The sequence below is a fragment of the Aegilops tauschii genome, chromosome 7 (assembly GCF_002575655.3).
Source record: "Aegilops tauschii subsp. strangulata cultivar AL8/78 chromosome 7, Aet v6.0, whole genome shotgun sequence".
NCBI lineage: Eukaryota > Viridiplantae > Streptophyta > Magnoliopsida > Poales > Poaceae > Aegilops > Aegilops tauschii.
The window spans coordinates 256,636,431-256,660,467 of NC_053041.3; positions in this window are offsets into that span (position 1 = coordinate 256,636,431).

Genomic DNA, 24,037 nt, shown 5'->3' on the forward strand with positions numbered 1-24,037 from the left:
GCACTAGAGCAAAATTATTTAGCTCAAAAGATATAAGTGAAGCACATAGAGTATTCTAATAAATTCTGATTCATGTGTGTTTCTCCAAAAGGTGTGTACAGCAAGGATAATTATGGTAAACTAAAAGGCAAATACTCAAATCGTACAAGACGCTCCAAGCAAAACACGTATCATTTGGGGAATAAAAATATAGCCTGAAGTAAAGTTACCGATAGACGAAGACGAAAGAGGGGATGCCTTCCGGGGCATCCCCAAGCTTAGGCTTTTGGTTTTCCTTGAATTTTACCTTGGGGTGCCTTGGGCATCCCAAAGCTTAGGCTCTTGCCACTCCTTATTCCAAAATCCATCAAATCTTTACTCAAAAACTTGAAAACTTCACAACACAAAACTCAACAGAAAATCTCATGAGCTCCGTTAGTATAAGAAAACAAATCACCACCTTAAGGTACTGTAATGAACTCATTCTTTATTTATATTGGTGTTAAACCTACTGTATTCCAACTTCTCTATGGTTCATACCCCCCGATACTAGCCATATATTCATCAAAATAAGCAAACAACACACGAAAAAACAGAATCTGTCAAAAACAGAACAGTCTGTAGCAATCTGATTTGTTCGAATGCTTCTAGAACTCTAAAAATTCTGAAAAATAGAAAAACCTGGATAATTTATATATTGATCTACTGCAAAAATAATTAGCAATTTATCACGTTCTGGTGAATTTTAACAATTATTTTAGTGAGTGCAAAGTTTCTGTCTTTTTCAGCAAGATCAAACAATTATCACCCAAGAAGATCCTATTGGCTCTACTTGGCACAAACACTAATTAAAACATAAAAACACATCCAAACAGAGGCTAGATGAATTATTTATTACTAAACAGAAACAAAAAGCAAGGAACAAAAATAAAATTGGGTTGCCTCCCAACAAGCGCTATCGTTTAACGCCCCCAGCTAGGCATATATAATTTTAATGATGCTCACATGAAAGACAAGAATTGAAGCACAAAGAGAGCATCATAAAACATGCGACAAACACATCTAAGTCTAAAATACTTCCCATGCATAGGCATCTTATAGGCAAACAAATTATCAAGACAAGCAAAAACTAGCATATGCAAGGAAGCGGAAAGAAACAATAGCAATCTCAATATAACGAGAGGTAATTTAATAACATGAAAAATTTCTACAACCATATTTTCCTCTCTCATAATAATTACATGTAGGATCATAAGCAAATTCAACAATATAGCTACCACAAAACATATTCTTAACACGATCCACATGTATGCAAAGTTGACACTCTTCCAAAATAGTGGGATTAACATTAACTAAAGTCATGACCTCTCCAAACCCACTTTTATCAAAAACGACATAAGATTGAACATTCTCCAAATATGTGGGATCTAAAGTTGACACTCTTCCAAACCCACTTTCAATATTATTGCAAACATTATTATCAATCTCATATTCATCATGGGGCTTAAATAAATTTTCAAGATCATAAGAAGAATCACCCCAATCATGATCATTGCAACAAATAGTAATCATAGCAAAACTAGCATCCCCAAGCTTAGGGTTTTGCATATTATTAGCACAATTTACATCAACAGAATTTACAATAAATTCATGGCAATCATGATTTTTATTCAAGGAGCTATCGTGAATATCTTCATAAATTTCTTCATCACAATTTTCAGATTCACGAATTTCAAGCAAAACCTCATAAAGATAATCTAGTGCACTCAAATCACTAGAAATTGGTTCATCATAATTGGATCTCTTAAAGAGATTAGCAAGTGGATGAGGATCCATAACAATAGATTTTCAGCAAGCGAAGATGCAAGCATATAGAAGGCACATGGCAACATGAGCAAACAAAAGGACGACCGGAAAAGGGTGAATAAAAAGGCAAAGGTGAAGCAGGGGAGAGGAAAAGGAGAGGCAAATGGAAAATAATGTAATGCGAGGGATAAGAGTTTGTGATGGGTACTTGGTATGTCTTGACTTGAGCGTAGATCTCCCTGACAACGGCGCCAAAAATCCTTGCTGCTACCTCTTGAGCATGCGTTGGTTTTCCCTTGAAGAGGAAAGGGTAATGCAGCAAAGTAGCATAAGTATTTCCCTCAGTTTTTCAGAACCAAGGTATCAATCCAGTAGGAGACTACATGCAAGTCCCTAGTACCTGCACAAACAATCAAGAACCTTGCAACCAACACGATAAAGGGGTTGTCAATCCCTTCACGGCCACTTGCAAAAGTGAGATCTGATAAAGATAATAAGATAGGTATTTTTGGTATTTTTGTTGTATAGATTGAAAAGCAAAGATTGCAAAATAAACGGCGACAAAAATAGCACGTTGGCGGGAGATTAATATGATGGAAAATAGACCCGGGGGCCATAGGTTTCACTAGTGGCTTCTCTCAAGATAGCATATTCTACGGTGGGTGAACAAATTACTGTCGAGCAATTGATAGAAAAGCGCATAGTTATGAGAATATCTAGGCATGATCATGTATATAGGCATCACATTCGTGTCAAGTAGACCGAAACAATTATGCATCTACTACTATTACTCCACACATCGACCGCTATCCAGCATGCATCTAGGGTATTAAGTTCATAAGAACAGAGTAACGCATTAAGCAAGATGACATGATGTAGAGGGATAAACTCAAGCAATATGATATAAAACCCATCTTTTTATCCTCGATGGAAACAATAAAATACGTGTCGGTTCCCTTTCTGTCATTGGGATCGAGCACCGCAAGATTGAACCCAAAGCTAAGCACTTCTCCCATTGCAAGAAAGATCAATCTAGTCGGCCAAACTAAACTGATAATTTGAAGAGACTTGCAAAGATATTAAACCATGCATATAAGAATTCAGAGAAGAATCAAATATTGTTCATAGATAATGTTGATCATAAACCCACAATTCATCGGATCTTGACAAACACACCGCAAAAAGAATTAGATCGAATAGATCTCCAAGAGAATCGAGGAGAACTTTGTATTGAGATCCAAAGAGAGAGAAGAAGCCATCTAGCCAATAACTATGGACCCGAAGGTCTGTGGTAAACTACTCAAACATCATCGGAGAGGCTATGGTGTTGATGTAGAAGCTCTCCGTGATCGATTCCCCCTCCGGCGGAGCACTGGAAAAGGCCCCAAGATGGGATCTCATGGGTACAGAAGGTTGCGGCGGTGGAAATAGGGTTTTGTGGTGTCCCTGGATGTTTTCGGGGTATATGAGTATATATTGGCGAAAGAAGTAGGTCGATGGAGCCACGAGGGGCCCACGAGGGTGGGGGCGCGCCTACCCCCCTGGGCGCGCCCTCCTACCTCGTGGCCGCCTCGTTGCTTCCTTGACGTCCACTCCAAGTCTCCTGGATTGCATTTGTTCCAAAAACGATCCTTGCGAAGGTTTCATTCCGTTTGGATTCCGTTTGATATTCCTTTTCTGCGAAACACTGAAATAGGCAAAAAACAGCAATTTGCACTGGGCCTTCGGTTAATAGGTTAGTCCCAAAAATAATATGGAAGTGCATAATAAAGCCCATTAAACATCCAAAACAGATAATATAATAGCATGGAACAATAAAAAATTATAGATACGTTGGAGACGTATCAAACACCTCAGGTGGTAAATAGGAGTGGTCGGCTCCCTCTGAATCCCCATCTGAATAGTTATCTTCCTCTGGAATACAATCAGAATGGCGGGAGGGGGGCACTTCGCCCACCATGGAGCAGCATCTGCATTACATTGTATTCCCACGTAACGGTCTTCTCTTTTTCTCTACATGTTCAGTACGATTGTGTACAATAACTGACATGCATAATAAAAAATTAGTTAGATTTTGTAAGGCCTAAGGGGTGCTTACAGAAATCAAGACTGATGGTAGCAAACGAGTGGATATATCCAAAACTAATGATAGCAGGTAGATTATAGCTTCAGTTTAAAAAGATAGACAATGGATCATCTACTGTTTGTTGCCCACCCAACATGAACCACATAGAAGACCCCAGATGAACAAGATAGTAGACAGATACTATTCGTTGCTGCCTCGATATGAGACCCACGGGCATTTTAAAACTCAAGTTTGAACGATAAAGTAGCAGGTAATAATAACCGATGTATAACGTAAGCAAACACAAAAGACTGTGACCTCTCTTACGGAACTGTGTAGTCCTCAGGTTCATCTGCTCAGTTGATGATGGTAATGCAGTTGGCGTGGCTGCCGGCAACGGGGAAGATGATCTGAGGTGGCGAAAGAAAGTTTGCAGGGGAATCTCTGCTGTAGTGAACGCTTCTGTCGATGGTGCACCTGAGGTGGGGTGGATGACGGCACGGCGGGAGCAGGACATAACACACAGAGTTTTCTTTGACGCCTATCTAAAAATGAAGTAAATCTGTAAGGGCTCCTTAGAATTGGAGGATTCTATAAACGCAGGGACAGGAAAAACACAGGAATAGGATAGGAATGCACGTGCAAAACAGAGCATTTGGAAACATAGGATTTCTATGAACCTCGGTGTTTGGTTCACATGAATTGGAAGAACACAGGAATGGAGAAACATGGTCAAATTAAAGTCAAACCACGTGAAAATGAAAAAAATAAGAATCTTATTATGTAAGTAATGCAGTTAGTCCTGTTCTTCATGCATATTAATTTGAAAAGGACGTCCAACTGGATATTAAAATTCCTACCATTTTTCTTTGAAAGAGACACCAAAGGAAAAAAATCCTCCAGTTTTGCTTTGCTCCACTCCTAACCAAATGCACGAATATTAGTACCATAGTAGTTCGATAGCAAAGGATCCCTGAGGGATCGACATGAATGCGGAGTAACAAAGTGATGCAACGCGTGTACAACCTCTTTGTCATAGCCTTGTCAACCTCAGCATCATTGGGTTGGACGTGGAGGGTGGTGATGCTGGTGTGATTGTCGGAGGCAGGGAAGAAGACCTGAGGCCTCTGGAAACGGCACCGAGGGTACTGCTCCGCTGTGATGGACGGTTCCGTCGTTGGAGCAGCTCCGGTGAGGTGTACGGCGGCGAGGCTGAAGCAGGACAAGACAGACAACGTTAATCTGAAGTGGGACTCTAATATCATCTGCAATAGATGATGTAATATACATCACCAAAAAGTGCTAGATGTAAAACGCATCAGCCGCGCCACGGCCGCTCCGACAGATGTTGTAAATACTATTTACTCTGAACTTAACTGAAGAAAAAGAACTTTATAGTCGAAACTGATTTTTACTGTTGAAACTGATTGAACTAGTAGAAGAGCATTGCAATAGATGTTTAGGGCGTTCGAGCACTAGTAGCAGAGAAGCAGTGATATAAATTAGCAGAGCTCGAGCAGGGAACACACTAGCAGAGAGCAAGTCATGCAGCAGAACCGCGAGTGAGTGCTAAAGCAGCAACTCCTGTAGCTGGCAAAGGTCGTGCAGCAGCAGCGCGAGCGAGAGCAAGAGTAGAGCAGCAGCACGAACGAGAGCAAGAGCGGAGCAGCAGCGCGACCGACAGCAATAGCAGAGCAGAGCAACAGCACGAAGTGGTCGCCGAGGAAGCAACGACATGGGGGAGAGACGTTGTGGATGAAGTGGCCAGCGATGGCGCCGTCGATGGAGACCCGCCATGGCTGCTCGGTATCGAGCACCGGCAGCCCCGTGAGATCGAATAAAAGATAAAAGACAGCAGTGAGTGCAGAACCTCCTTGGTGGCGCCGAGTTGGCCTCGGCTTCATCGGAGGAATTGGTGAGGGTGGTACGGTTCCGGTGGGGCAGGTCAAGACGATGATGTGGGGATGGAGGTGGCGTGATAGACGAGGCGAACATCGGGGCAGCTCCTTGGAGGTGGAGGACGGGGCGGCTGATCCGGCGGGACGACAAGATCGACGACGGATCCTCATCCGGTGCGGTGGATGTGAGACGGCGAGCTGTTGTGGTGGACGACGTCATCGGGGAAGAGTCTCTGGCTAGGCGGCGGTTGGGAGGCCGACCGAGGAGCGTGGGGTTTCGTGGGTTTTGGCGGCCTTGGTGTACGAATGGGGGGACAAAGGGGAAGGTAGGGGGACCCATGGCTTAGGGACGCGCTTGTCCGAAATGTAGGGTAAGTTACCAGCGTACCCCCACCGGCTTTGACACCGCGATGTCAAACCGGCATTTCCGGCTGAGGGCTAGAAGGGGGATTTCGCGTGTATGGGTTGTGGGACCGATTTCAGATGAGGAGGGAGTTTTCGCGCGCGTCGAAATTTCGGGATACCAAGGCGCGGCGTGGGTTGAAGAGGCGGGAGTTTCAAAGCAGATGAGACAAAAGATACTCGAGCTTAAAATTTCGAGATAACAAGGCGCGGATTCCTTGTTCGGCAGAACAAACTTAACATGTACAAAAAAACAATTCATACAAGACACAAGAGAGTCATGTCCCCTTTTACTATATTGCTATAAATGCCATTGAAAAAACTACAAGAAAAAAGTTAAAAAAAATTGGGAGAACAAGATTACCCTGTACAGTACCAAATCGATTCGCACTTCCCTCAACAACAACAAAAAACAAATCAATTCCCACCAAAAGAAAGAGTCATGTCCCTTTTTATATGATTACAAATGCCAAGATCTTGAATTTCAATTTTTGAATCCACGTTATGTTGAATTCGAATATATCGTTAGGCGACCTTGCGGTTTATAATGGATGTAGACCTACATTTTGCTCTTCCATCGTATATGAACATTTTACTCCACCCTATGAACATATATATTTTCGTCTACCATATGGACTAAATTTGAATCAATTTTCCTTATTTGAATACGATTGTTGTCAACTTATACAATCATTTAAATACAATCTTGATAACAAAAAACATGCATAGAGCAGTAATCATATTTCACTATAAACTATATGTAACATCCGATCTCCAATTCAAATATTTGTATCCATTTTATGTTGAATTCAAATCAGAGTACATTGGTCTAGGTGGCGAGATGTTTGGGATAATCTAAACCCTGTTTTCATATGTATATAATTCTTGGTTGAATTGGGACAAGTTTTGGTATAAGCTTCTTGCAAAACCGGAGATTCTCTCAACAAGCCTCGTGGTTCTGAGAGGGAAAGTGTCACCTTTGTGTGCGAAAAATTGTACGCTGCCTCCCCCCATATTTTCTTTACAGAGGCAACATAGAACTATATGAGTGCCCTATTAAATTTTGGAATTATTCCAGGTTCGTTTGGCCTTTTTTATACATTGATTGAGTTTCTGGACATTTAATGTGCATAATCCAAATTTTAACTGCAAGCACATGTTCCGGTGCACCAAAGTTGGTTGAAAAATCACATGTGTGTCCTTGGGTGAATTTCTAGGTCCCATGCAAGAAATGGGAATGAAATTCAAACATCTGGGCGTCGTGACTCGACCGAGAACATCGAGAAACTTGGTTTTTAAATTCATGTAAATCCAAAACTCGCCTGGAAATCATGAAACTTGGCATGGGTCATGTCATGGTACTAACATCCTGTGGTAAAAAATTGGGCCGATTTGGAACAAGATTTGGTATAAGCTTCTTGCAAACCAGAGCTTCTCTCAAGAAGGCTCGTGGTTCTGAGAGGGAACGTGTCACCTTTGAGTGTGAAACGATATACGCTGCTCCCCCCTCCGTTGAGTTTCTTTACAGAGGCAACATAGAACTACATGAGTGCCCTGTTAAATTTTGGAATTATTCCGGGTACGTTTGGCCTTTTTTATACATTGATTGAGTTTCTGGTCATTTAATGTGCATAATTCAAATTTGAACTACAAGCACATGCTCCTGTGCACCAAAGTTGGTTGAAAAATCACATGTGTGTCCTCGGGTGAATTTCTAGGTCCCATGCAAGAAATGGGAATGAAATTCAAACATCTGGGCATCATGGCTCGGCCGAGAGCATTGAGAAACTTGGTTTTAAAATTCTTGTAAATCCAAAACACGCCTGAAAATCATGAAACTTGGCATGGTGTCATGTCATGGTTGAAAGAACATGCGGTGCCCCCATGTTTGGTTTTGGTAATTGATGACAATCTCTATGGACTAATGGTTGACTTGAGTTATATTTGAAGGTTTTGTCCATAGGCTTTTCTTGGAGTACACGTGTTGGTTTCAAGGAGAGTTTGTGTCGACCAAGGTGCTATTCAAGGAATTACCTAAAGATTGGTCTTGTGAGAGGTTGATCAAGACTAAGTCAAAGAGTGAATCAAGTTGGTCAACACACAAAGCGTAGAAGATGTACCAAGAGGGATCAAGTGATCCCATGGTATGGTAAGCATTGTCAATTACGCTTTGTGTACTAACCCATGGTCTTCGTGAGAGTTCTTTGTGGGGTTAGGTTGCGGTGTGCAAGTTCAAGTGATGCATCACGAAGAGATCAAGTGCTTGAAGCTTGCCGTCCATTGTGGTGACAATGGACTTGTGAAGATGTGCCTAAGAGTGGCTCACCCATAGTGGACTATGGGGGAGCAATCATCTGGTCTTCATCGAGCCAACGCAATCAAGGAAGGTGGTCCAACTTGAGGGAGTCAAGATTGTCATCATATAGCTCAAGTGGACTTCGTGCAAGGCAAAGGTTTTCCCTTGATAGGTCTTCTATTTTACCGGTCTCATGGTGGTAGTTGGGAGACCGGGTTATAGGATCGATGAACGTACTATCAAGGGGGGGCTCTCGATGAGTAGCTTGATCGTATCATTCATAGAGAGCTCAAACCATTGCATCCTTGCATCATCTTTTTTGGTTCTTGTTTGGTTCTCTTTGTGAGATTTGGAGCTTATGGTCATCTTCTTGACAAGCTCGAGTTCATCGAAAACGGAGTTCACATGCTTCTTCTATTGCGTTTTCGGTGTTGGAGGTTTTACCGGTCTTATTCGAGGAAGGGTTCTCACCATTTTCTTATGGGCCTTTTCTAATTTGCTTCTCATTGTTATTTCTATCAAGACTGTGTTAGCCCTTGTCTCTAGCTTTCCAACAAACTTGGTTTCGTTGAATTCGGAGTCCGTTTGCAGAAGTTGTGTCAGTTTTGGTGTCCTTAAAAAGGCTGCTGCGGTAGTACCGCCCAGGGGAGCGGTACTACCGCTTCGAGGGGATGTAATTTTTTAGTACCGCTCCCTGTGAGCAGTAGTACCATGCCGGATTTTTTTCACTGACCGAAACTCCACGGAAGTAGGCACGAATGTATTTTTTTAGTATCGCTCGCAAGCAGTAGTACCGCTACCCCTAGCGGTAGTACCTCTACACCTAGCGGTAGTACCGTGAGGACAAGCGGTAGTACCACTCCGACGGTTCTTCTGGCCTTTTGCCTCCTTTTCATTGTTTTTCAAAGGGCTACTGCCGCCCTAGCGGTAGTACCGCTCGGTGTGGGTTGTGAGCATAACGGTTGGATTTTCCCCCACCTACAAAAGGGGGGGCTTCTTCCCCAATGAACCTTATCCTTTTAGCTCGTGTTCTTCCCCCATTGTTGAGCTTCTTCGAGCTTACTATCTCTAAATCCCTCCATGGTTTCTTGCTAGTTTTTGGGGGAAAGGAGAGAGGAGATCTAGATCCACATTTCCACCAATCACTTTCTCCTCTATGTGAGGGGAACCCCTTGGATCTAGATCGTGGAGTTCTTGGTGTTCTCCTTCTTGTTCTTCCTCTCATTTTCCTCCCTAGCATTAGTTGCTTTGGTGGGATTTGCGAGAGAAGGACTTGGGCACTCTGTGTGCCCTTGCCATTGCATTTGGTGCATCGGTTTGAGTTCTCCATGGTGATACGTGGAAGTTACAAGTTGATAAGCTTATTACTCTTGGGTGCTTGGTACCCTTGAGCTTGTTCCTCTTGGGTGCTTGGGTGCCCTAGACGGTTGGTGGTGTTCGGAGCTCAATCATTATGGTGCAAAGCTCCGGGCAAGTGTCGGGGTCTCCAATTAGGTTGTGGAGATCGCCCCGAGCAATTTGACGGGTACCGGTGACCGCCCCCAAGGGTTGCCAAAGTGTACGGGTTCGGTGACCGCCCCCAAGGGTTGCCATTTGTATGTCTTCGGTGACCGCCCTCAAGGGTCCCTTAGTGGAATCATGACATCTTGCATTGTGCGAGGGCGTGAGGAGATTACGGTGGCCCTAGTGGCTTCTTGGGGAGCATTGTGCCTCCACACCGCTCCAAACGGAGATTAGCATCCGCAAGGGTGTGAACTTCGGGATACATCATCGTCTCCGCGTGCCTCGGTTATCTCTTACCCGAGCCCTTTACTTATGCACTTTACTTTGTGATAGCCATATTGTTTCTTGTCATATATCTTGCTATCACCTAGTAGTTTATCTTGCTTAGCGTAAGTTGTTGGTGCACATAGGTGAGCCTAATTGTTGTAGGTTTTGTGCTTGACGAATTAACCGCTAGGTTTATTCCGCATTTGTTCAAGCCTAAACCGTAATTATTTTAAAGCGCCTATTCAACCCCCCCTCTAGGAGACATCCTCGATCTTTCAATTGGTATCAGAGCCTCGTCTCTCTTTGTTAGGCTTAACCGCCTAGAGAGTAAAGATGTCGACTAGGGGATTAGGATTCTCTAACACTCTTAGTTTTGATGGCACAAATTTTGATGTTTGGGTAATTCACATTCTTAATCTCTTTAGGGTCATGGACCCAAATTTAAAGCGAATTGTAGATATGGGTTTTTCTCCTCCAAAGGATCCCCAAAGATTATCTTTAGAGGATGAGAAAAACTCTTATCTCAATGCTCAAGCTTCTAATGTGCTTTTCGATGCTTTGAACAATGTAGTTATATTTCAACTCATGCCGTTCCGGGATGCTCATGAGTTGTGGACAAAGCTTCAATATAAATATGGTGTGTCCAAGATTTGTGGGGATGATTGTTCTCCCTCCACCTCCGGCCGTGTTGCCTTCTCAACTTCTTCTACTTCACCTACATGTGGATTGCCACAAGGTAATGTTATGGTGAGTAGTGTTGGTCATTGCAATGATGATAGTGTGCTTATCGTTGATGACTCTTCATCACTATCTTGTTGCAATGCTCCATCTTTGGACTTTAACACTTCGTGCACCTTACATGTTTCTCATGCTTGTGTTGATAGTCCGTGCATATCATTTAGAAATTGCTTGACTAAATCTCATGATGATATGCTTGCTATATCTTGTTGCCATGATAAAAATACATGTATCTCCTCGAGTTGTTGTGCTAACAATGTAGAGGAAACCCAACACTCCATGGAACAAGATGTGGTCTTGAACGTTGCTTCAAGGGATCCTACATCATCATCTATTGCTTTTTGCCTTATGACTAAGGCTTCAAAGGTATCTCCTACTTTGAACCTCAATATGTCTCTTCATGATGATGTTATTGCTAATGATGATGAGGATAATGGTGAAGAGAATGATAATGTTGCTTCCTTAAAAATTAAGGGAGAAATGATATTTAAAGCTCTTCATAAGAATAAAATTGCTCGTTCCAACTTCATGGAAATCATGTCTATTGCCATTGAGGGCAAGAAATACATTGAGGAGTTGGAATCTCATCTCGAGGAGCATGAGGTAACCATTGATAAAATGGAAGGTCATGAGGGTGATTACGCTAATGAGATCGCGGACCTCTCTCAAGCTCTTGAACTTGAACAAACCACCAAGGAATCTCTTGAGGAGACTTTTGCTCTAGAATTATCTAGAGTGAAGGAATCTCATGATAGAGCTCTTGAGGTGGCCAATGTTTTTAAAACTAAAAATGCCAAGCTTGAAGTTGCTCGTGCTAGACTCCTTGAGGATTTTGAGCACCTCGAAAATGGCTCAAGGGTCATTAAGGGTGAGCTCATCAAACTCACCGAGTCTCATGCTCAACTTGAAGCTTCTTATTTAAAAGAGCTTTCCAAGTTGTCCTCTCCTATTGTTGTAAATGATGATGCTTGTGCTACTAACTCTATTACTTGTGAAGCATCCATTTTGAAGGAGAATGTTGAGCTACGGGCTCAACTTGAGGTGATATCTAGCAATTATGGGAAATTGGAAGAAAGTCATGAAAAGCTCTCAATCTCTCATGATGATCTTCTAGTATCCCATAATGTGCTAAAGATAGCTCATGAGGCCATGATTTCTAAGGTAACATCTAGTGAGCTTCGTGTGGATACTAGCACCACTTCTAGTCAAAATCCTATATTGACATGTGCTAGTCCTTGTAATTCATCTACTCACAATGTTGGTACATCTTGTGATGAATTGCTTTCCTTGCCTTTTTGCTCTAACGATGAAGCTTATACTTCCTCTAGTACTTGTGTTGAGACTAACCATGTAGAGGAAACCAAAGAGCTCATGGTCCAAGTCACTTCTTTGAAGAAAGACTTGGAAAAGATTCATGAAGGGAAATCCACACTCAACAATATCTTGAGTGTGCAAAAATTCCCCAATGATAAAGGTGGACTTGGATTCAACTCCAATAAGAAGAAGTCTAAGATGAACAAAAAGAAGGGCCAAGAACAAGTCAAGAATTCGGCCAAGATTGTTTGCTTCAAGTGCAAAGTAGAAGGGCATCATGTTAGATCTTGCCCATTGAAGAAGAAGCCCATTAGTGACAAGCAACAAGGGAAGCGGCCACAGGTTCACTCTCATGCTCAACCTCAAGTTGAAGAAAGGCCTCTTCCCAAGAAAACTCAAGCTAATGCTTCTCAAGTTGAGAAATCAAGTGAGAAGAAAGTGAAGAGTAGATGTTGCTACCTATGTCGTGAGAAAGGTCACCTCGCTTCTTCATGCACTAGTGGTAACTTATCCAACCCAATTATTATTGATGATATCTATTCTCTTGGGAAGGATAATGTTGGCAATGTGTTTGCCAAAGTTGTTGGTACTCAAAGTGGTGTCAAGAAGAGAACCATTTGGGTAGCCAAGCCTATTGTGACTAACCTCTTAGGACCCAACTTGGTTGGGGACCAACAAGCTCAAACTTGATCAATAGGTGTTGTTTGAGGTCACTGGCGACTTGGCTACATTATGAAGAATTAAGGGGACTTCATCATTATTATTGTCTCAAGCCAAGTCAATTGGGTTATCAAGTTTTTATCTTATATCCAATGTGCCTCCTTGCGATAACTTGTACTTAAATTGTTTACATGGAAAGTTACTTGCCCCTTTGCATGTTTCGGTTTTGTAGCTTGCATGTGTGTGTATATGTTGTGCTTCCAATTTGCTTGTTGGTTTGCACATCATGTACATTTGAGTATTGTGTTGAGCCTTTATGCATCTTGTTTTTATCTTAGTTGGCTCTTGTGAGAGATTAATGGAACATCCCATTATGGGGGAGTGATGTGCTTTGTGCACCTCACAATCCTATAAATGTTTGTACATGAGGAATACCATCTAGTATTGATATTACAAGATTATCTAGTCACTATGTGGTATGTCTTCTCATGAGAAATTCAAATTCTAAATAGTCCATTAATTATCTCTTGGTGGATCCTCTTATTGCCTCTTGTTAAGTTTTTATTGGTATCACATTATGGGGGAGTAATATGCTATGTGCATATTACAAGCCTAGAAAATGTGTACATTTGAGATATTGTCACCTAGAATTGATATTGTAAATTATCTTGTTCCTAGGTGGCATGTTAGCTCTACAATTTGCAATTTGCTTGTGTGTGGTGTGAAGATGATGTTTGATATCCTTGCTATCTACCAATGGGAATTATTTCCAAATACTTGTTGTCTTTTGACAATTGGTACTCACTTATGTGTGGTAGAAATTATTGATCATCTTTACATTGGCCTTTGCTTTTATTTGCCTTATCTCTTGCTTAGGATTGTGTCAACTCCCATTGTATTCCATACCACTTGTGGATCTTGGTATTTCCTTGAGCTTGTCTAGTGTTTATATAGATATAGTGAAGGTGGTGATCACATCTTGTGCCTTTTGTATTCAAATGCAAATTCTCTATAATGCACAATGCTTGGGGGAGCTGTCGTATTTTCTATAAAACACTCATCTTGTGATCCTTATCAAGTGTGTGTTAGTGGAAGGCAAGCCGTTTTCTTTTTGGTACTTTGTGCAATCATGAAACTTTGTAGAGAGCTTGGTTTGTTGGAACCATCCTCTCTTTTGGGAGTTTGATATCTTTCATTTAGTGTGTATCAATGGATATCTCATTCCTCGATGTATCTGTTATGGATATCCTCCAAGTGTTGATTTATTCATTTGGTATCTTTTCTTCACTTGGTATTTCTTTATCAATTGGTATCGGTTCTTGAAAGTATTTAGCATGCATATTAACTTCATGTAGTCTCTTTGGCATGCTTTCTTTCTTTGACCCAATATATCACTACAAAAAAATACACTTCCGTGATGATACGTCTTTGTCACAGTAGGTCGCATTTTCTGTCATGCATGTACATCCATGACGATTTTATGACAGAATCAAGATAGTCATACATGTCCTGTCGTAGAAGTGTTCCATGACATTACCAAAATTGTCATCACGGAAGTGTCCACTTCCCTGACGACAAATCCCGCGTCACAGAAGTGCTTTCGTCAAGGGTGACCGACACGTGGCATCCACCATAACAGAACGCCGTTAAGCTATCGGGTCGGGTTTTGGATCTGATAACCCGTTAATAGCCCCGACCAATGGGGATTTTCCACATGTAAAATCATCATTGGCTGGAGGAAACATGTGTCGGCTCATCGTTGGGACAGATGTCATCCACTCATTGGACGGAAGGCGCTTATGATATGTCGACACCTGGCACGGCCCAACAGAGGCCCATTCCTGTGAAAAGGCCGTCCCATTTGACTTGGTCAAAAGGTGGCGGGCCGACCCATGTAAAGCATGTTAACGGACTGTTCGCATATAGCCCATTTACAGCCCGCTAACCCAAGGCCCGTTACGCCCTATCTGAATTAGGTCCAATAGCATCATCTGGGCCACCCAATATGATTCTAGCCTGTTTTCAATTCTGGCCCATGTATGGCCCATGACGTCTTTCGGCCCATATGAGGCCCTATGTAACTCTTGGCCTCTTAACGGCATGTGGTGAAACTGGCCCGTAATGAACAGTGTATCACTTTACACCCATTAACGGCCCGTGGTGAAACTGGCCCGTAATGAAGAGTGTATCACTTTATACCCATTAACGGCCCGTTATTCCGTTGGGCCGTTTCCAGCCCATGTTATCTTTCGGCCTTCTCAGAGCCCATTTATTCTTGGGCTCATTTCCAGCATTCGTTTACTTACGGCCCTTTACTGTCATTTTCTGCTTGTGGGCCAAATTCAGCCCGTGGTTACAGTCGGCCCGTTTGTGGTCCATTAATATGTTGGGCCGTTTTCATAGTGTCATCAAATACGACCTATTAACGATGGCCCGTTATGGTCGGCCCATGAACGGACGATTCCAACTCTAGCCCGTTTACAGCCATAATGCGGCCTGTTATTGGCCCATGTTTGGCCAATCGATCATACTGCCCGTATAAGGCCCATTGATGATACGGCCCATAGAAGGCCCATTGTTTCTACGGCCCATAGAAGGCCCATTGTTTCTACGGCCCGTAGAAGGCCCACTATTTCTACGGCCCGTAGGAGGCCCAGTGTCACTACAGTAAATATTAGCCCATGGTTATTGTGGCCTAGTTCTAAAAAATAGGTTATTGCAGCCACTAGCAAACCGCGGAAAAAGAACTGCAATGACTACAAGCAAACAAATAAACAAGACAACAAGGAAATAAATAAGCAAGCAACTTACGCTAGGCTATCACGGCTATCACACATATTACATCTACTGGGCATCAAAGTTCGCCACCAGTGCAAATAAATGCGCCGACAAAAGAATATACAAAACTAAGAGCACTTCAGAAGGCACTAGGCCTGGCCACGTCAGGCCCCCCAAACAGCTGAAGAAGCTGAGTAGACCTCAGTTGTGTCAACGATAGATGCATCAACACTAGATTTAAGGCATGATGGTGCGCACGGTAGTCCTCTGACATCTTCATTGCATCTTTGACTTCAAGTCGGAGCTGAGCTGAAGCAAGCCTTTCTGCTTTAAGTTGAGACTGAAGAAGTCGAATTGATTGAGGCAGCGACTGCATAGAGGTTGTCTCACACCTGCTGGTGAGTAGCTTCAACTCACTGTCTTCATCAGGACAGGACTTTGGGGTCATCTCGCTGTCCTCAAGATGGTTTGGCTCACTATCTTCCCTAAAGTTCTGCCTGGCGTAAGAGATACGAGTCTGAAAGAGAAACAAGGAGACACGTAACAGGTTTCACAATTATATACGCAAATAAATGGATCTGTTCTGCATAAGGAACATGTTTTTACAACTACAATTTGAAACTGGTAGTTGTTGCAAACATCCAATCAGATGTAAACAGCAAAGCAAACAGCAGTGGAGGAAATGATGCCTATCCAAATCTATACTAGAACAAAGTTTGAAGGCTTGAGAAGGATGAACTTACATTACATGTTAACACAGGCTGGACAAAGCCCTTCTCCATGTTGATGGAAGGATAATTCAATAAATTCCCCAAAGAAAATTCTGTATAAGCGTTGCCATTATTCTACATTTTGCAAAGAGTAAATATAGATCAAATAATATTGGAAGAAACAGAGGATAATGAAGCTCAGGTGCAGACTGATGATACATAATCAAATAGCAATTAATTAAGTACAGCGTTACAAGGCAAAAGGGAGAGAGGTACTGACAAGAGCAATGCAGAGCCCATTATTTTTTTGAGATCGTATGATCCTTTGAGCAAGGAGATTCATCTGAAATTAGTTTTCATACAAGAGAGAAGGTAAGGCACAAGCAGAAATTTAGGAGTTCAAATTTTGAATTGATATCATAGACAGTACCTGACGCTGGGCTCCCAGCAGTTCTAATAGGGGTTTGGCCACTGGAGTAGGGGTAAAGTGTGGTACAGTTGGGCCTGTGTTTTCTGTGGCTGCTGATCTATCTGATTTAACAAGTATCACTACCTTTTCCAAATACCTAGTTTGTACTCCTTGAGGATCTGCACTCACCCTCTTCCTTTTGGACATCTATTACGAAAGAACAACATTTGACTGGAAAAACATAGTGTGACGACACATGGAATAGGTACAGAAAATGGATAGGTATGGCATATACTCATATATGATGCTTAAACTAAGCAGATGGTGTAACAAAGTAGAAGTAATGCAAGAGGTCAGATGCAAAATATGTGCGACCAATACAACTTTGCAAAGTTAGAGCAAGCACCTTGATGGGTGAATAAGATAGGCCATCCTCCACCATGCCAAGTTTGTTAGCCAGTGGATCGTTCCGCAATATTCCTCTCATGCGCCCATTCTCATATTCATTTTGATAATGTTCAATATCTGACATGCATGAAAACATAAAAACAAGTGAGATTTTCTTTGTAATGCAGAAGTGATTCTAATCCAATACTGCCTCCCTGTAAACCCCTTTGTGCTATCTCCGCAATTCTTTTAAAAGATGCCATGCATGCTGTAATTTGTTGTGTGCATTAATATAATGTGGCCTACTACTCAAAATATGAGAGCTCCAGAAGTGATGACACTTCGCAGATGATAGCTTCAACATATAGTAAAGAAGAACAAGTCGACCTGACTGACAGATTCAAAATATACTAAGGGAGAACAACTCGACCTGACCAGTCGACCGCAAGAGAAGAGTATCATCTTAAAGAAGAGCAGAAGAGCAAGCAGATTGAAGATATTACAAGTCTTTCAATACAATGTCGGTTGGCCACCCATGATGAACCAGAGTGCACAGAGAAATACTATTCTTTCCGGTCTCTCCATATGTGGCTCACATGCATTTCGAAACTAAAGTAGGAACATTTAGCTAACCAATTAAACATCTCTCAGTTTTACTAATATCAGCAATAATATCAGATATGAATTTGTACAACTAAGCTTGTTTAGCTCGATGGGTGGAGCAGTGCTATTACGACACGAACCACGTAGGCTGATTGTGGTCATCATAAAATAGGGAAAACGTAAGCATGATGAGTACAGTGTTGACCATGGTAGTGGGATGGCAGATCTGAAGCTGCAAACCGCGCAAAGGGTAGTTAGCAACCGATGTTTGCTTTGAAATAAAAACTAAGATTTGGTATGGACAAGAAAGTACGGTCAACAAGTGATAAAGAAATGCAATTATGCTGTCTCTCTATATGTCGCGACATGCATTTGGAAACTCAAGTGGGACCTTTAGCTAACCAATTAAATGTGTCGGTTAACTAATATCAGTATCATATCACAATCATATTTGAACAACTAAGCTTTCGAATTCTGAGTGTTGTGTTGTTTAGCTTGAAGGGTGGAGTAATGCTAGTACGACAGAAAGCACCTACGCAGATCATAGTAGAGTAGATAAAAGGGGAAAACCCTAAGCATCAAGAGAAAAATCAGGAAAGTGGAACTAGCTGGACCAGTGGGTGGCGCACATGCTTTTCGAAACGAATATAGGAACATTAGGTGACCAATTAAACATTCTCTATTTTAGTGATATGAGCATCATATCAGATTCGTATTTCAACACGTAAGCTTTGGGTTGAGGTCTTGAGGAGCAGTGCTAGCACGACACGAAGCACCTACGATGATGGTAGTGAATATAAAGGGGGAAACCATAAGCTTTACGAGTATAGTGCCCGTGCCATGGCGGATCTGAAGGTGCAAACCGGACAAAGCTACTTCGCAACCAATGTTTGCTTTCAACTAGCCACTACGATTTGGTACGGACAAGAAAAGTACAGTAAACAAATTACGATCTATTTTCCGGGTGAGATCAATAACTTAAGCACATATGGAAGAGTACCACCTCTCTTGCGACGCCGTGTAGGCCTATGCTGATACGTTGAGGGTGCTGCGGGTGCGATGGCTGTCGGCGACGGGGAAGAAGACTTTAGACGGCAGACGGTCGGGTCGGGGGATATATCCTGTTGCCGTGGACGAGGCGGTCGTAGGAGCAGCAATGAGAAGGTGGACGACGGCGCCGATGAAGCGAGAGGAGGTGATGAAAGGATCCTGGTCCAGCGCCGTGGATGAGAGACGTCCATCTCTTGCAGTGGACGACAGGGTAGGGGTAGCGGCTCCGGCAAGGTGGAGGATGGGTGGCGGACGGAGGAGGCTGGCCGGAGTGCGGAGGTTGTCGTGCCGCCGACGGTGTATGAATGGGGAAATGGATGGGAGGGGGGATCTCAAACTTTGGGACGCGCTTCTCTGAAATGGGGAAAAGTTACGAACTTATCCCCCGTTTAAAATTTCGGACATCGTGTCGGTTGGGGATAGGACGGTAATCTCGCATCTCCCAAATATTTGCCGGTAACTATTTCGGGCGAGGAGAGGGTGTTTTACCGCCTACGGTTGGCACCCACGGTGTATGAACGGGCCTGACAGGTAGGGCAGTTGTGTCACGTCTGATGGAAGTTACACATCTGCCCCTATTTAAAATATTAGCCTACATCGATTTCGGACGAGGAGAGTTTGTTTTGCCGCCCACCGTGTATGAATGGGGAAATGGAGGAAGAGACACATGTCTTTCGGACGAGCTTGAATCAAATGTGTTTTGCCGCCCACGTTTGGCGCCCACCGTGTCTGAATGGGCTCATAGGCCGTCGTGTCACGTCTGATTCAAGTTACAAGTCTACCCCTATCGACAGCAGTGTAAATCCGGTCGATAAGGATGTCAAGTGTCAGGGGTAGACAGTAATTTCCATCTCGCAAACACTTGCTTCGGGCAGCCCACAAATTATAGTGGGTGTTTAGTTGCTTCGTTCAAAACTTGGGAGAATTAGCATTCACGTTTGCCCTGGGACCTGGCAAACTAAATTCAAAGCCAATTTGTATTCGATTACGAATATCCACAGATAATTATATCTTTTGTTATTTATTTCTTCAAAACCACAACAAAGATTTATTCCACCTTTATATATGATTATGATTTAGAAATGCCGTGATCTTCGAATTCAGTTGGTTGGATACACTCTGAGTCAAACAGTTATTTCATCCAATACAATATGCTCACACGAATAACAGTTCACCTTATGTCAATCATACAAGTACTAAAGATTACCTCGCCTAAAAAATTCGGATCATTACAACACATGGACAACATAGGGGGTCTTGCAACATAATCCATTCAGAGACATGACACAACATGCAAGTACAATAATCTAATGAAAATTTCAACTGGTATCTAAAGAAGAACCAGGATTACCTTGGGCCTCAGATAGCAGAAACAGCAGGACCTCCTCCGTCTTCAAATGCAACATTCTTACTTCCTCCAATTCTTGGGTTGCTTGCATAATGCGTGCCGCTAATTCCGTAATTTCCAGCCTCAAGATAAAGATTACCTCATTCATGGTAGCCACGCCATCTCTTTCTGCCTCTAGTAGAGCCTCAAGCACTATAATATCTGTGCTCAGACTGCTCTCCGGCGGTGTTGCCTCTGAACTGCTACCATCTGGTAACATGGATGGCGCACTGCTTCCACAAATAGATTCTGGGGTTGTACATTGTGTCCTAGTGTGAACGGCATCCTGAAAGGTTTCTGCTAGATATTAGTAAGAGATAGTTATCGTATGATCCAGGCAGTAAGCTTACATGGTAAACGACGGACAAATTATTGCCGAGCATGGCAAACTATATTTAAATGGTTCGAAGCAGCCTCAGCCGAAAAGAAATTAAAATGGTAAGATGAAACTAGGGATGTAAGTGGCAAATAAACGACATCCGCCAGTCCCATCTAGTTAGTTTTTGCTACCTCCCTAGTTCATTTTCCTCAAAAAAACTCTTTTGAATGATCATACCACTAGTGGACTTTAATCGGGATTAAACGGGACCCAGTTGACATCCCTAGTTGAAAGGGAGTGTACAACCGCTATATTTAAGTTGCCAAGGCATCTAAGCAGTTGAAATAATCTGAGAAAGCACTTAACAGTGTGGCCTCATATAAACTACGAAGACAGTCTTGTGATGAAGTTGAGAGGAAAAGTTAAGGACTCCAATGAAATAGGCATGCATTTCTTTACGATAGTACAGCAGGCACTGCTGACATATTGGCCAACTCAGGTATAGCGTAACAACAAATAAGCATTCGAATCAAGCAATACAGCAAAGCAGACAACTGAACTATTTGTAATTCGGTAGGATTACACGTTGAGGGCACAAGCCAAGAAAGCAGCCCACTCGCATTACATTTCACATGTACTAAAACACACTGGCTTACCATATGTTGCTGTGAAGCCTAGCTGCTGTTGCAATGTTCTTTGAAGATATCGTCAGCATCCCGTGGTTGCAAATCTAGTTGTTGTAGTTTATTCTGCACCATCTATTTAGGTAAAATTAATTTTAATCACATGCACTGGTCCGAATTGATCATCAGTGGTTCATCTAAACTAATGAAAGAAGGGTGTGTGCATACACGACAATTATCTGCTTCCCTCTATTTTTATGCTTGTTCGAGGTGCCAGCCCCAAAAGAACAAATATTTTGCTTGATGGGGTTGGCAGCTCCATAATTAATAGAAGCATCAAATTATTCATGCAACTTGGGAAGATCAAGAACACACAAACAAGTAATGAACAGAGGCTCAGAGTAGTGATGTAATAGCTAGCATCAGAAAATGTAGGGTAAAGCGAACAAAAAGCAGCGGAACCACATGCTAGTTTGCTGATGTGTAATTAAGCATAGAGAACATTAAGCAGTCTGATGGAACCAATAGGTGGCATCAGAACAAAACTAAAGCATATTACCTATATGTGCACTGGTATGTAATTTAGCACATGTAACATGTTCACTGCCAGAAATATGGCCCTACAGGTGCAAGCAGAATAACGCGTCTCATGAAAAACTGAATGATGCCCTGAAGAAATTCAAAGGTGCGGTGCTTATGCTAGGAAAGTGAACGTAGGCGCCGGCCGTTGGATAATAGTACCTGATTCTCGGCGGCGTATGGGTATCGTGGTCATACTTGATAGCTAAGGATCGTCGATGGTGCTCGTGTTGCGGTTGAGTTTGGGCCGGCTGTCGCCTTCGCCGAAGCGGCTCCGGTGCTACGGTTGCGGCGCCTGTTGACATACAAGAAAGCTCATCTGTGGTAAGTGAACAGTTGCACGATAAAGAGAAAAACCGAAGGAGTACAAATCGAAATAACCTGATGAGGCTGCGGCGTCCGTAAAGCAGGGCCGGTGGAGTTGAATATGGCGTCCGTGGAGTGGGTCCGGTGCAGTGGACGAAGGCTTCGGCGGGCGCGTTGTAAAGTGCTTTCGGTGAGGCGGATCTGCTGCGGCAGACGAGGGCTTGTATGAAGGGCCAGCGAAGGGGCGGACGAGGGAGTCAGTGAAGGGCCTACGCTGTGGTGGACGAGGGCGCCGGTTAAGCAGATCCGGTGTTGTGGACCATGATGGCGGTCAAGGAGATCTGGAGCGGTGGACACGCCAGTCGCTGAAGCGGCTCCGGTGAAGTGGTGAGTTGGCAGTTGGGGGTTCCAAGGTGCGGAAGGTAGATCCGGCAGGGTGTGAGGTCCACCGCTGCGGCGGAGGACTAGATTCGGCGGCTTGCCGTGGTTGGGGGGTCGGGGAGGGGAAGGGGAGGGGCTTTGGGGAAGAATGTTGGGGGCAAAGAGGGGAAAACAATGGAGTTACCAAAGCAGACCTTTTCCGTTCATGTGGCAGGGGTAAAACAGGAATATCGCAGGGCTAAACTTTCGGGCGCGTGATATTTCGATGTGAGCAGGAAGTTTGAAAGCTTTTGGCGCCTAAAATTATAAGTATTCTGCTCTCGTACGGCCGACTATGATATCATGGCCGACAATTTGTTTGTTTTGCACACAAAAAAATGTGCAAGTTTTGAAAATCAATGTCTCCAACTCGAAACTTAGATTCTCCATTCAATTCAAATATGGATCATTGAGCTACTACAAGCAAATACCATCATACGGTCCAATTCAAATGAAATTCCAAATGTGTTTATCCTAAATATGATGACAAAAGCAAAAATGTGTATGTGTATGAATAAAGTGGATGATTATAAAGTTTGAACATGCACGTATGTGTATATCTCTAGGTTTGATATATGAATTTGAAATCACGAAATCCCGGCTTAAAAAATGTACCTCCGTTTAAATGAATTACAAAAGCTAATGATGGAGTCGAATTCCAAAATTCCAATCTCAGGTTTGTAATTCTGGTACATCAAGGTATATCACGCATGTTCAAAAGTATCGTTATCTCATAGTACAAACTGTGAAACAAATTGATCAACCATGAGTGCACAATATCTCAATTACGCTAAAGTCCCTCAAATATAGACACCTCACTCTTTATCTTAAGTCAACCCCCCCCCCCACCACACACACACACACACATAGAGAAGTCGTTCTCTCCCCCAAACACCAACACACGAGCACATTAACACCCCTCTCTCTTGTAAAGTCCGGACCCCAACATAGGTCTCTATCACTTTGTCTCTCGGGCATGCACACATCTCTTCCCTCACTCTCTAGGTCTCCCGCTATCTCTCTTACCCAAGCACATGCACTATGCAGAGTGTATATTTCCCATACACACAAAACGTCGCCCCCAAACGTCTATCTCCCTAGTCATGTGGTTCTCGCGCACTCACCTCACACACCACCCCCACTGCAAACAAGCACACTTTGTCTCCTTGTGCACCACTCTCCTCTTTCTATCTCTCCCACATGCGGACCCGCCCCAGCTCCTTCCCTGTATACATATATGTCGTGACTCTTTGCATAGCTCCCTAATGTATAATCGTTCTCGATTTCGCACATTGTTCTCTACACCATCTATTCTAGATCTCTCATGAAGTCCCTATCACACACACGATGACTCGCTTCCCTTGCGTCTCCGTTCATAGGCCAATTTTGGACAACATCAACATTGTCTCCCTATCTATACGCCATTTATGGACACAAACGACCCCTCTCGCCCCCTCTCTTCCTCTCTCTCCCTCTCTCCATCGCTAGCTCTCTCTTTCTCTCGCTCTCACACCCCTCTCCCACACACACACTCGATG